Below are 15,343 nucleotides of genomic sequence, written 5' to 3'. Positions count from 1 at the left end.
TTGTCATCCCTAAGTCACTTTGCTCAAAGATCTGAGAGCAAAGGCATTGGCTTGAGGGGTCTTGTGAGATAGAGAACAATGGAACACCCCTTGGGAAGTTGAGTTATTCCTGATAGCTCCATAACTTGCACCAAGAGTCCCATTGGTGTGTGGGCAAGTCGTTGAATTTTGTAATTTCCATTTGATTGCACCGCTTTTCCCACATACAATATTCTTAGTCTTGGAATGCAACACCGGATTCTTAGAAATGTTAATTGCACTTGAATTGTCATAGTAAATAGCAATAGGCTCATCATACACAACTCTGATATCTTTCAACATCTGCTTCATTCATACCACCTAAGTACAATTGTTAGCATCAACAATATACTCTGCCTCTGCAGTAGATAAAGAAAATGATTTTTTTCTTTTTACTCAACCATAAAACCAAGCTCTTTCCCAAGATAAATGCACCACCACTAGTACTCTTCCAATCATCAACATCTCTTGCCCAATCAGCATTAGCAAAATCACTCAAAGTAAAACCATCATCTTTAGGGTACCATAAACCAAAATCAACAGTTCCTTTCAAGTATCTAAAGATTCTGTTAACAACAACAACATAAGATTACTTAGGATCATCTTGAAATCTAGCAACAAGACAAACAGCATTCATGATAGTCGGTCTAGTCTGAGTCAAATATAACAATCCACCAATCATAGATCTATATTTGGTTTGATTTGCTTTAGGGAATCATCATCCTTAGTCAACTTACATCCAGCCACCATAGGAGTCCCAACTGGCTTTGTATCCTCTAAACCAAACTTCTTTAACAACTCTTTCACATACTTGGACTGTGATATTAAAATTTCTTTTTTTGACTATGTAATTTGCAATCCCAGAAAGAATTTCATCTCTCCAATCATAGACATCTCAAACTCATTTTGCATTTCATTAGAAAACTCTTTGCACAAACTATCATTTCTTTGAAACATAATATCATCAACAAAAACTTCAACAATTAGAATAATATCATGATCAATCTTGAAGTACAGGTTACTATCAATAGTACCTTTGCTATATCCAAGCTTCAGCAGATACTTATCCAATCTAGCATACCATTCTCTTGGAGCTTGCTTCAATCCATACAATGCTTTCTTGAACCAGCACATCATATCCCTTTGATTAATCAATAGAAATCCATTTGGTTGCTCTATGTATACTTCTTCTTCCAATTCGCCATTTAGGAATGTTGACTTGACATCCATCTAATAGACTTTGAACTTTGTAAGTAGCATAAGCAAGAAATAATCTAACAGCTTCAATCCTCACCACCAAAGCAAAAGTCCCCTCAAAATCAATTCCTTCCATTTGAGAATATCCTTTACAAACAAGTCTAGCTTTGGTTCTAACAACTTCGTCTTGTTCATTCAATTTATTCCCGAAGACCCATTTAGTTCCAATTACATTTTTGTCCTTAGGTCTAGGAACAAGAATCCATATATTGTTCTTTTCAATCTAATTCAATTCTTCTTCCATCACTTTTACCCTATGTTCATCTTTACATGCTTCATTGACATCCTTAGGTTCAATCTTAGAAATCAAACAATATTCAACTTGATCTTCTACACTTCTTCTCCTAGTCTGGACACCTTTATTTCTATCTCTAATAATCTGATTTTTGAACTTATTTAATCTTGCATATCTAGGAGTCTTAGTATTTTCTTGATTTTCAGACTCTTAAGTTCTTTCTTCTGCACTTGCATTCGTTCCTTCACCTTGATTCTTTGGATTCACCAAAACAATCTGAACTTGATTCTTGGTCTATGGTTGTTTTCCTTTATTTGCACTAGCACTCTGATCATTTGAATCATATCCACAAGATCTAATCTATTTATCATCACTTTCATCAACTCTGACATTTTCACTCTCAAATATCTTTCTCAATCTCTTGTTATAACATCAGTAGGCCTTGCTTTTAGTAAAATAACCAAGAAATATTCCTTCATCACATCTAGCATTAAACTTCCCTAAATCTTCATCTCTTATGATATAACATTACTTCCAAAAATTCTAAAATATTTATCAATAGGAGAATGACCAAACCATAATTCATAAGGAGTCTTACTGGTATCACCTTTGATATGCACTCGGTTAAGACTGTACATTACAGTACTCATAGCTTCTCTCTAATAGACATGTGGAACATTTCCTTGCAACATCATTGTCCTGGAAGCTTCCTGAATGGTTTTGTTCTTCCTTTCCACTAATCCATTTTGCTGAGGGGTTCTCAGAGCAGAAAACATTCTTCTTATCCCATGCTCTTCATACTATGCATTAAACTCACCGAAAATGAATTCTCCACCTCTGTCAGATCTCAGGCACTTCAACTTCAAACCTATCTCAATTTCTACCATAGCTTTGAAAATCTTGAACTTCTCTAAAGCTTCAGACTTATCCCTTAAGAAAGTAACCCACGTCATCCTTGAATAATCATCAATCAGCAACGAAATGTTTGTCTCCTTCCAAGCTTCTAAATTTAGAAGGTCCACACAAGTCAGTATGCACAAGATCTAATAATCATTTAGAAAAATGCTTCTTTCTCCTAAATTATATTCTGGTTTGTTTCCTTAACTGACATTCCTTTCACATAGGGTTAGCAAGTTTCATTAACTTGGGAAGATCTCTCATGGCCTGAGTAGAACTTATCTTAACAATGTTATCAAAATTCACATGACACATCCTTCTATGCCACATCCGACGTTCATCAATTTGAGCAATCAGACATCTTCTATCGAAGCTATTAAAGTGAAAGATATTACCTTTAGTATTTGTACTTGATGCAATCTCAATTCTGGAGCTACCCAAGATTATATAATTTTCATTCTTGAACTGAAGATCATAACCCTTGTCAACCATTTGTCCAACACTAAAAAGATTATGTTTTAGGCCTTCTACAAATAAGACATCATCAGTATTGTGCATACCATCAAAAGAAATATAACCTCTACCACGGATTATACCAACTTTATCATCTTCAAACTCACAAGTCCACCTTCGTACTTCTCCAAGCTCACAAACTTACTTTTATCACTTTTCATATGATGAGAGCATCTGATGTCTATCACCCATTCATCTTTCTCTTCAACCTATGCAGCCAAAGCTCTTTCCACATTCATGCAGCCAGTAGAATCAGTAGGTATTGGATCATCTTCCTTGATAGAAATAAACAATCATTCAATGTCACTTGTATTTCCTTTATCTAATTCATCATCTGTCACACCTTCATCAACAGCATAATAACATATTTTATGATATTTAAGCTTGAAATTTTTCTTAGGAACTCTTTCTGAACACCTTGAAGCAAAATGTCCTATCTTATTGCATGAAAAACATTTAAAAGACAACTTTCCTTCATACTTACCAACTCCTTTAGGTAACCTTCTGGCAATCAATGCTTCAAGCTCCTCAAGCTCTCACTCTTCTTCTTCCATTTCCTTCATCTCCTTCTCATATCTTGACATCCTCCTTGAATAACTTTCTCCCGGATCATATCTTTGCTTATCCTTTCTAAAAACAGTGGCTTTGAATGCAAATTCTACCTTAGGAAGGGAGTCACCAAACTCACTCAATTCAAAGGTCGATAACTTACCAATCAACATGTCTCTAGTCACATCAGTCATGGTTCAAATCTCCTCAATAGCAGCAACTTTGTGTTTGTAGGATGCAGGTAAGGATCTGAACACTTTAGCAACAATCTTTGATTCTTCCAACTTTCCACCAACACATCTGATATTGCACACAAGTTCATTCACCTTCTACATAAAAGAAGTAATGTTCTCATCTTTGCCTATCCTCAACATCTCATACTTTCCCTTCAGACTCTACAACTTAGCAATCCTCACATAGTTGTCTCCTTCATACAGGGTTTCCAACTTCTTCCAGATCTCATGAGCAGTTTGCAATTCCATAACATTTGTCATTTCAGAATCTGTCAAGGCACTCAACAATGCTTCCTTAGCCCTAATTTTGCATTCAACTTCCTTTATCTCATCTGGAGTTGAAGGTCCATTTGCAGGAATAGTATACTTGTTCTTTGTAATAGTCCAGTAATATTCGCCAATACATCTGAGATGACACTCCATGTGACTCTTCCAAAGAGAATAGTTAGTACCATCAAATCTTGGACTGTCCTTCTTGTAAGATGGCATCCTGGATCACCTCAAGCACTTAAGCTTCTCTAGAGGAACTTTCTCTGATACCAATTGATGAAATAGCTCTGATTCTAAGCAGACAACTGAGAGGGGGGGTGAATCAATTGTCTCACAAACTTGCTCAAATTAAACTTAATCTCAGATCTGATTATTAAGCATGAAAGCATAAATCAACAACACATCAAGAACACATATAACACCAAGATTTTTGACGTGGAAAACCCAGTCAAGAGAAAAACCATGGTGGGAACCTACCCACAATATGATGATACTCTATTAGAAGTATATGACATATTACAATGGGGAATGCACATGCATTCAGGCACACTGCCTAGAGCTCACTGCTCAAAAACAAGAAAGGGCTACAACCCAAGGAAGACTCATTGTCTTAAAAACATATTAGAATCACATCTGAAAGGTCATGAACTAATAGAATAGCATCTCCTAATGCCTGGTTGCAGTTCCAGTTAAGCACATAACAACTTCTTCTCACTCTTCTTCTCTGCCTCAAAAAAATTAATACATTATTCGCACATACACTCATCCACGACATACATAATTATAAGGATATTACATTTATTTATACATGACATCAATCTCACCAAGGTCATCTCAACACGCTCCACCTAATTACAAAAATATAATCACACACGCTACAATATCACATGCAGACCAAGCAATGTTGGCTAAGACATAGCACGGACCCATATCACATGCCTCTAATGCGAAACACCTCCAATAATTGCATTGAACATCTGCAACATGCTACAAGCATTTGGTCAGCCAAAACAATGAAGAACACCAACACATCGGATAAAATCATCAATTATGCACACAATGATCAATGTGGACCACCAGCACAAAAGGAACACGATCCAGAAACATCCACAAGCATCATGAATTACCACCACAACATCTGCAACAACTCAAATTACTAAAATCACATTATCATTATACCGAACTTCAAGAACACTAACTGCAATGACTGTCAACCAGGAAAAATCACTTGCGGAGCTCCAAACCATGAACCACTTGAATTGAAGATACACATGGATGTTCCAAACATTTCACCAAATCCACAGATCGGGATATTGCAATGCAAATCAAAATACTGACGCTCAGGAATCACTGAACAACAAAAAAACCAGCCACAACACAGATAGCCAAAACTCACTCAAATCTTCATGTGAACCCCTAAAAATTGCACTAAATCATCTATACACAATCCTCAACAAACCCTTTAATCCACAAACACTGATCATCAACATGTTGAACAATTCACTTACTGGCCTCCACTATAATACTATCTCAAACAGAGAAATATGTTGACATCAATGACAACACATATCTCAAATATCATTAAAGCACATATTTGTAGCATACTAACAGAAATCTCCAACAATTAATGCCTTGGGAATATGGTAAAGTATGGAGAACATGTGGAAGGAATTCAAACCATGACCAGCATAGCACACGAGTAGGATTTGCAATCTTGGCTGGCAAATATCTCAATATCAATGAGCAAGATTTATAGGACAAGGTAAGAATGCTTAATCATAAGTGTCAAACTCATGCGAAGGATCATCATAGGGGATGGGCGAGTATTAGAAGAACAACCTGTCCTAAGAGCCTAATTTTTTTCTCGCTAAAGTTGAAGAGTGGTCGAGTGGCGGTGGGATTCTCAAATGGATACACCCATTGTGCTTGAGACGGCAAAGCAACAGATGGCTTTTTTAAAGGAGGTGTTGAATAAGAGGTTGCTCTCTGTCATGGAGACAAGCCACCCTCTATTAGGATTCCCAAAGATACTGAGAGGGGGGGTGAATCAGTATCTAACTGGTATATCAAATTACTTGATTTAAAACATGAAAAGCATATTAAAACTGAGTGTCGGTAAACCAGAAATAATGTAGTAAATAAGAATAATAACAACAACGTGAGAAGCACACCATAACACAGTATTTTAACGAGGAAACCTGGTGTGGGAAAAACCTTGGTGGGATTTGTGACCCACAATATTTGCTTACTGGCCAATAAGGGAATATTACTCTTACAATAGGGGCCTGCACATGCAGGAAGGCCAAGTAACTAGAGCTCACTGCTCAATTACAAAAGAAGTCTCACTGACTTACAAAAATGGATTATACTAATCCAATGTCTTGTACTACTTTAGATCAGCATCTACTATGCCAGATTCAGTACTGATTTAAGCTCTGCTACAACATAAACCCTTAACCAATAATTCGCATATTAGGTCTGTATATTTTGCATCCTATATCCTTATCACTTAAATGATCTACAATGATCTCATACATATATGAGTCATATTACAATCTGCCATGTCGGCTTACAAAAGATTTTACAATTAATTACAAAATATAAATACATAAAATTCTTGTCGGCCAGGGTGTCGGTATTCTTCCTTTTTGTTGTCGGTGTTTTGTGTGTCGATGTAGAATGTCGGTGTTGGTGCCTGTGTCTACCTGCCAGTATCACATGATTGCAAGGTTGCCATCAATGACAATAACTTCAATCACCTACAATTTCTCATTGGAGTGTGCATTTGCCAACAATCTCCCCCTTTGGCATTGATGGCAAAGCTCATGAGAAAAATTCAAGAGTGGATCCAAAAATTGAAGTCCAAAAAATCTTTGCCAACAATCCAAAAATATATGCTCCCCCTGAGCAGATAATCTCTACTTCCTTCTGACCATTTTTCTCATTATACTACTCTCCCTTTGACATCAATGACAAAGGTTGTCATTCGTTGTCAGTGGAGTCATGCCTGGATTCTTGTAACCGGTGGGTTACAATCTGAAAGATATCTGTCAAAATCAAATTTATACTATTACTGAATGTTTTGTTGTCTTTTATTGCCTCTTGAGTTCTCTGTGCTATACCGGTGAGTATGTGCATTTTCTCTTCTGGTGTCTTCAATCCGGGAACCAAAGCCTCAGATATTTCTTTTCTCAAAGAAGTGAGGTATTCTATTCTTGGACCAAGTCTGCATTTCAAGTCCTTTGCTTTATCCTTTATTCTTTGTTTGTCATTTTCTAACTTTTGATTTTCTCTTCTTGCTCTGTTATCTTCTTTTCTATCTCCAAAAATGAATCCGATGATCCTATCAGATTGTCAGCAATATTGTTTATCTTATCTTGTGCTTTGTTGATTTCCTTGTCAAGGTCTTCTGTTAAGACATTTGTTTTACAAGTGTCCATGTACAGTTTCTTGGAGTCAAGAATTATTTCTCCAAGTTCCGATAATAGGGTATCCATTTTCTCCTTATTCTTCTTCACAATTTCCTCAAAGAATTTTTCTTTTTCTTTAATCATTCTTTCCTTAAATGAATCCTCGTTTATTTGATCAACAGTCAATATGTTACCAGTGATAAACTTAGACAATGTGTCTAGTTGACCTAAAGAATCCTGACTATCAACTGTGCACTTTGGTGCAATCAATTTAAGAATTGGAATTGTATCATCAATAGCCTTATAGGCTTGTGCATTGCATTCTGTGATCTTCTTTATTGAATCTAACAGGACCTCTATTACATTTGTAGGTCTGAATTCTGCCATAGATGTACCAGATGTTTGTCCAACAGTCTTTACAATAGTCATGCTACCGATTGTGGTAATTACTTTCCTTGATCCGACCTCTAGTAGGTCATTCTGTGTTTGCATTTCCGCAAACAAAGGTTTTTTCTTTTCAGTTTGGGTCTGTGGCACTGTCTCTGTCTGAACCTGTGCTTCAACCTGTACCTATTTTGGTTTCTCTATCTGTGTCTTAGAGGGTTTCTCTAAGCTTTTAACTGCCGGTTTCTCATATGTAATCTCAGTTTGTACCTTTGAACTCTCTTTTGTCAGTTCTTCAGATGGTTTTTCTGTTGTATCTACTTGTTTCTCAGTGGTATCCTCTGTCGGTTGCTCTTCCTGTGTAGGTGTTTCTATGTTCATCTCAACCTCTACAGTTGGTGACTCAGTAGTCACGTTTTTCTCCTTATCCTCAGTGGTTTCTCTATCAACCACAACATTTACTTCCTGTGTGTCTACATTCACAGTATACAAAATTTCAAACTCGGGATTTGTATCCTCTAGTGGAGTCTTCATACTCTCTGTTGTCGGTTGATTGTCAATAGTATCTACCGGTGGAGTATCTGAAGGAGGTGGGGGCACATTGTTAGTTATTTTAAGGCTTGGAGGTCCACCTACCTTACCTTTCCCCTTATCTATGACCTTTTGATATACTTTAATAGTCTTTGGTCTAAGTAATTCTTCCTCTTTTTCTTTTTCCACAAAGAATATATCCCATGCATCTGTTGTTTCCTCAAAGACTTCCTTTACTCTACCTGCCATCAATGCTACATGCCGGTGAGCAGTAGAGAATACTATCCGGTTTGCTTCACTGATAAGTTTATCAATTTCATCTGTTGAGTTGACTGGATGTACTGCAACTAGTTTTTCAATCTTAATTTTCTTGTCCATTTCAACAATTGCTAACCTTCTAGCTTCAAGTCTTCTATACAGATCATTTGGAATTTCATCAACAATTTGCATCAAAAATTTCTTGTATATATCTAAGTGTAGAATTACATTGTTCTCTATGCTTTCCTTATCATCGGGTGATAGTGTATTGTATATTTTGTTGATGTTCTTCAGCTTACCATCCTCTGTAATATCACTAAGAAGTTTGTCTATTGGAGCAATATCTTGTTTTACCTTATTTTTCTTAGGAGTCATTTTCTTTGTTGGAGGCCTTACTGCTTGTTGTTTTTGTCTGGTTCTTTTTGGTGTAGGAGAGGGTACCGGTGTGGGTTTTCTTTTCCTTTCTACCCTTTAAAATATTGTCAGTATATCACTCTCAGAATAAGTTCCAGCCGGTGAAATATGAGTTTCCGTTTGAGGTGCTTCCAACTCACTTTCACTTATACCAGTTTGTCTCAAAACATCTTCCTTGATTGCCTTTTCTTGTCGGGTTCCTTTTCTTACAGTTGCTTCGACTTTCTTAACCCTTTTCCTAGATTGAATAATACTTTCTATTGTTTCAGCACTACCAAACACTTTCTCTTCCGATTCCTTTGGAGCTTCAAGGAGGGCTTTTGCATAAGTTTCTATGATGTTGTCATCTATTTCATAGCCCATTTTAGTTACCCAAATAGTTCTAGGGATAACTGCCTCCATCGAGATTTCATCTTTCTTGATCACAAAACAGATTTCTTTTTGATACTTATCCACAATAGCTTGTGACAATCTTACTCTAGTTTTCATTCAAGCCTTTAATGCTTGAAAATACTCATTTAGGTTTTTCTCCTGATTCTCTCTCATATTGTTTAGTAAATCTAACAGTTGTTTTCCTACCGGTATGTCAAAGCCAAACTCTCTAGCACCAATACCGGGCACTTGTTTGGTTATGTACAGCATCAAACAAACAAGTAAGTTTCCAAATCCGAATTTTCCTTTCTTATCTCTTTTAATCTTTCCCAAATTGTCTATTAACTCATCTTTAAGCCATTCACATATATCTATTCTTGCATTATCATTGACCATATCATAGGCACTTTTGATACATAGGCTAGAAATTGAGTTCAACCTATTTGCATGAGTAGCCTTATAACCTAAGATCATACTGATAAATCTGACATTAATGTCTTTTACATCGTTTACCCTTAAAGACCTTTTATCAAATGTTGCACCGGTTAGGTTTATCACTGTGTCATTTGAGACCTTTGTTTTGTCAAGTCTGTTACCGGTGGAAGGTAACCCTATTACAGCTTTTACCGCTTCTTTTGTGATTTTATGGATTGAATCCAACCAGAAAAATTCACCATGTACTCTGCTTAACACAATCCTTATGATATCCTTGGGAAAATCCAGGATACTAAGAATTTCAGTAAAACCTAGGGTTTCCACTATTTTGTGTTCCGGCTTGACATTTCCAGACTCATCACAAATCACAGACTTATACATATTCTTAATCTCATCATCACCTAATTCCTCAATATGACAATGTATATACATCCTAGGGTCTTCAGCATATACTACTCCCTTAGGAATTTGAGAAAATGCACCTATGCTATCATCTTTCTTTTCAATTTTGAGAACCAGTTTGAAAACGGGTCTAGGGCGCTTAATAACCTCAACAACAGTAGGGTTTGCAATAAATTCAGGAGTGGATGAAGATGCCATAGCTATAAATACCTCAATCTGCCTTAGGGATGAATGCTTTGATGGATTGCTTCACTTCTTCGCTTAGAATGCCTTCGCTCAGGAATTTTCGCACTCTCAAAGATTTGAATGCTTAGTGAATGAAAAAGGAGCCAAAACATTTGCTTTATAATGTTATTTTCTACAACTACCATATTTAATGCTCATCGGTTAAGTCACAACTTAACTCATCTGCCGGTATAGAAGTAATTTCAACTTCTCACCATCAACTGAGGGAATAATAGCATGTTTTTCATTTTGTTGCTAAACCCCCAAACCTTTTCTTTACCTTTCAAACTAGGACCTTTTGTATTTGCCGGTGATGCCTTACTTCTACAAAATTTTGCAATATGTCCAATTTTGTTATAAGCATAACAAGTCACATTGTTCTTCTGAATAGCTTTCCCATATCCTATGTCGGTATGTGTTCTACATTGATTAGATAAGTGTCCAAATCTTCCACAAATATAACATCTTACATTCATTCTGCAATTCTCTGAATTATGACCAACTTTGTTGCATTTAGAACATTGACCGGTGGGTGTATTAGTACTCTGATGATTTCTAGATCTACACTTATTTTCTCTATGACCATACTTGTTACAGTTAAAGCATTTGCCATTAAATTTGTAAGCAGTAGGTTGTCTTACCAGTTTGCTATGATCATGATTGTTTGCAGTACCGGAGCTTTCACCAACTTCAAAGCCAAGGCCATTTGTATCACCATTAGGTTTTTTATTCTTCAACATGTCACCAAGTTCTTCTGAACTTTTCTTGAATTTCTCCTTGTGTTGATTTGCAGCAGTCAGTTCATTTTCCAAGATTCCTTTCTGTCTCATGAGTTCAGTTCTATCATTTTGTGTGTGCATAAGATATATCTTCAACATATCATTTTCATGACTGAGTCTTGTCTTTTCATTTCCAGCATCATTTAGTCTTCTAACCAAGTCTTCTTCATTCTGCTTTCTGTCTTCAATTTCTTTACAGAATCTCATAGTCATATCCTGCATCTCATTCTTTGTTGTACTGATTTCTTGTCTTAGCTTGTTTACCAAATCATTAAGAGTTTCCTTTTCATTTTCCTCATTCTGCATCTTTTCACAAAGTTCTCTCCTCTTGTTCCTTGCAATAGTAAAATTCTCTTGAAGTGCTTGAATAATATCCTGAGCAGCCTTCAGATCATCCTTAAGTTTGATATTCTTCACTTTTTCTGCAGCATAGTCTGTAAGAGTTGTTTCCAATTGCTTTCTCAAGTTTTCCATCTCTATCTGTGATAAGATCTTCCTCAAGTTGTTAGGCTTTTGAAAGTAGAGGACAAGGCTCTAATACCAATTGTTAGGATTCCCAAAGATACTGAGAGGGGGGGGGGGTGAATTAGTATCTAACCGATATATCAAATTACTTGATTTAAAACATGAAAAGCATATTAAAACTGAGTGTCGGTAAACCAGAAATAATGCAGTAAATAAGAATAATAACAACATGAGAAGCACACCATAACACGGTATTTTAACGAGGAAACCCAGTGTGGGAAAAAGCTCGGTGGGATTTGTGACCCACAATATTCGCTTACTGGCCAATAAGGGAATATTACTCTTACAATAGGGGCCTGCACATGCAGGAAGGCCAAGTGCCTAGAGCTCACTGCTCAATTACAAAAGAAGTCTCACTGACTTACAAAAATGGATTATACTAATCCAATGTCTTGTACTGCTTTAGATCAGCATCTTCTATGCCAGATTCAATACCGGTTTAAGCTCTGCTACAACATAAACCCTTAACCAATAATTTGCATATTAGGTCTGTATATTTCACATCCTATATCCTTATCTAAATGATCTACAATGATCTCATACATATATGAGTCATATTACAATCCGCCATGTCGGCTTACAAAAGATTTTACAATTAATTACAAAATATAAATACATAAAATTCTTGTCGGCCAAGTTGTCGGTATTCTTCCTTTTCGCTGTCGGTGTTCTATGTACCAGTGTAGAGTCTGTCGGTGTCGGTGTCGGTGCCTGTGTCTGCCTGTCGGTATCACATGATTGCAAGGTTGCCATCAATGAAAATACCTTCAATCACCTACAATTTCTCATTGGGGTGTGCATTTGCCAACACCCTCTGGTTCTGCATGTTGTAAAAAATATTTTGGGGGAGGGATTTATGAAGGCATACTACTGGTATCGGGTCAATGTAGATATCCTTGCTATGTTCCTAGTGATAATGGTCTATATGGGGGTGAGCAAGCAATAGGAAAAGAAGGCATGCCAAATGATCTTTCGGCATGCCTTTCTAGGGGAGATTGATGCGACCTTGGACAACATTAATGGGAACCTTCACATCCCAATGGCGTAGAATTACTACATGTCCATGAGGAACAGTGTGAAAGTCAATAAATTTATGATTGTGCATACCTTAGAGCTCGAGAGAGTGCAGCAAAGCTGGCCTGAGAAGAATCGAAACATCACCCTCATTTTACAAATCACGAGCATTGAGGCAGGCCCTACAGGTGGGTGCATGTGAGGAAGGATTAATTGGGCGTAGAGATATTGGCGTCGATGAGCAGGGGTTTGAGATGGGATAAAATGACTAAGGGTTGGGGCTTGGGGAGGAGTGGACCCCAAACGATTCTAGAGATGTCAAGGAGATAGCGGATAGCCAGACTCATGCATTGTGCAGCCCGGAATGTCTAGTGATTGTCAAAGCTATGGCGACGCGAAGAGCTCATGAGGAGACTTCCAAATCCGATGAGGACTAAGGGGTCGACCGAGGACTAGGCAATACTCTATTTTTTTCTTCTCTACTTCTATAGATAGGATGGTTTTGAGTAGGTGGAATATAACTCCCCCTCTTTATTTTGAGAATTTTTGTATAGTTTTGATATGTAATAGGTGTATTCATAGTACGTTCGCCCAATTTTGACACTATATGGGCATTATGTTGCAATGACAAAATGAAGAATGCCCAATTTTGTTACTGTGTGGGCACGATGTAGTGGTGGTAAAATGAGAATTCTTAGATAGTGATGTTAGGAATGTGGGTCGAGATTAGGGAAAATAGTGCTCTACAAGTGAGACTTGAGTCTTGAGGAATGTAGTTGGATCTCTACAAATTGGATATAGATGTAAATCCTTTATTAATATCAGTACAAGGGTGCTACCCCTAGCAACTATTTTATCGATAAAAAATAAAAATAAAACTCCTACTTTTTAGTTTGAAGATTTGACAAGTGCATTTGGGATGGGGCTAGAAATTACCCCACTAGCTTAGATTTTTTTTGCCACTTGTTAATCATCCAAGATTTTTAAATGCTCACCATTTTTTATTATCATTTAATGTTTTATTTACTATATTGAATTGAATATGTAAATTAATAAAATTCATGAGACCACTAACTTCCATAAATTTCAATTTTAAAACTTTTAAGCTTAAACTACACTAGAAATTTATGGGACCATCTACTTTAAAATATTCCCAAAAAATATTAGAGATACCTAACGAATTTTTTCAGGAAGCTCCCATCCATTGGACCCACCTTTAGTCCCCAATTATGCTATTAGCATATTTGTTCTCCAAGGATTTTTGCCCTTTTTTAGACCTTTTATGGATTATCGTTTGTGAAGTCAAGTTCATCGGGATATTATTTCATTTCTCCCTAAGACCCTTTCCCACATTCTACTTAACAAATACCTTTATTTCTTTGTTGTTATTTAGATATTCATTCAAACCAGCATTCCATTTGTTCATCCACTTATTTGAGTGGGTGAATATTAGGAGAGGATATAAATTATGCCACCAACTTAGGCTCTTTTTTTTTGGCTCCTTGCCAATAATTTGAGATTTTTAAATTTCTACCAAAAAAATTTATTATAAATTTATATTTATTTACTATGTTGAATTGAATATGCAGACTAATAAAAACCAACTTCCATAAATGTTGGGGCTTAAATGTTTAAGCTTGAACTACACAACAAAAAATTCATGAGACCGCCTACTTAAAAATATTCCTAAAAAATCTCAACATCACCTTTTTTATTAAAGAAGCCCCCATCCATGGGACCCCACACTTAGGCTAGGGTCTCATGGAGGGGCTTTAGGTTCTATTTTTAAGGAGCAAGAAATCCCATGGAGCAAAAAACAAATTGCTACAGCATTAATTAGAATCTTTTCCTAAAAACATAATAGGGAAGCAAGAAATTGTCCCACTAGCATAAGTTTTTTTTATTGTACTATAGATTCATTGGACTCTCCAATTAAAAATAATCCTTAAAAAACTCAACAACACCCACAATATTTTTTAGGAAGCCCCCCTCCATAGAACCCTAGCCTTAGTCCCTAGTTATGCTATGAGCATATTTGTTCTCCAAGAAATTTTTGCCCCTATCTAGGTCTTTTGTTTATGATTATTTGTGAGATTAAGTTCATCCAGCTATTATTTCCATTCTCCCTAACTCCCTTTGCCACATCAACTTGCAAAATTTATTCATAACAAATGCTTTTATTTCTTTGTTATTATTTAGATATTCATTCAAACCAACATTCCATTTGTTCATCTATTTATTGTTGACTAGAAATTCCTCCACCAACTTAGCTTTTTTTTATAAACAAACTAATAAATTTGTAAATAACCAACTTCAATAATTTTCTGAACTTAAATTGCACAATAAAACTCATAAGATCACTTGCTTTAAATATTCCTAAAAAATCTCAACACACATGAAAGTTTCTAAGAAGTCTCCATTCATGGGACCCCACCCAAAGTCCTCAATTATGCTATAAACATATTTGTTCTCTCTTATTTAGTTCTTTTGTTTATGATCATTTGTGAAAGTTCATTAAGATATTATTTCTTCTCTCTAACACCCTTCCCACAATCCTACAAAAAATGTTCATAAAAAAAAAAACCTTTATCACTTTGTTATAACCCTAAAATTGGCCATGGT

The sequence above is a fragment of the Cryptomeria japonica genome, chromosome 5 (genome assembly GCF_030272615.1).
Source record: "Cryptomeria japonica chromosome 5, Sugi_1.0, whole genome shotgun sequence".
Lineage (NCBI taxonomy): Eukaryota > Viridiplantae > Streptophyta > Pinopsida > Cupressales > Cupressaceae > Cryptomeria > Cryptomeria japonica.
The sequence above is the reverse complement of the archived record's forward strand: the minus strand, read 5'-3'. Positions refer to the sequence as shown.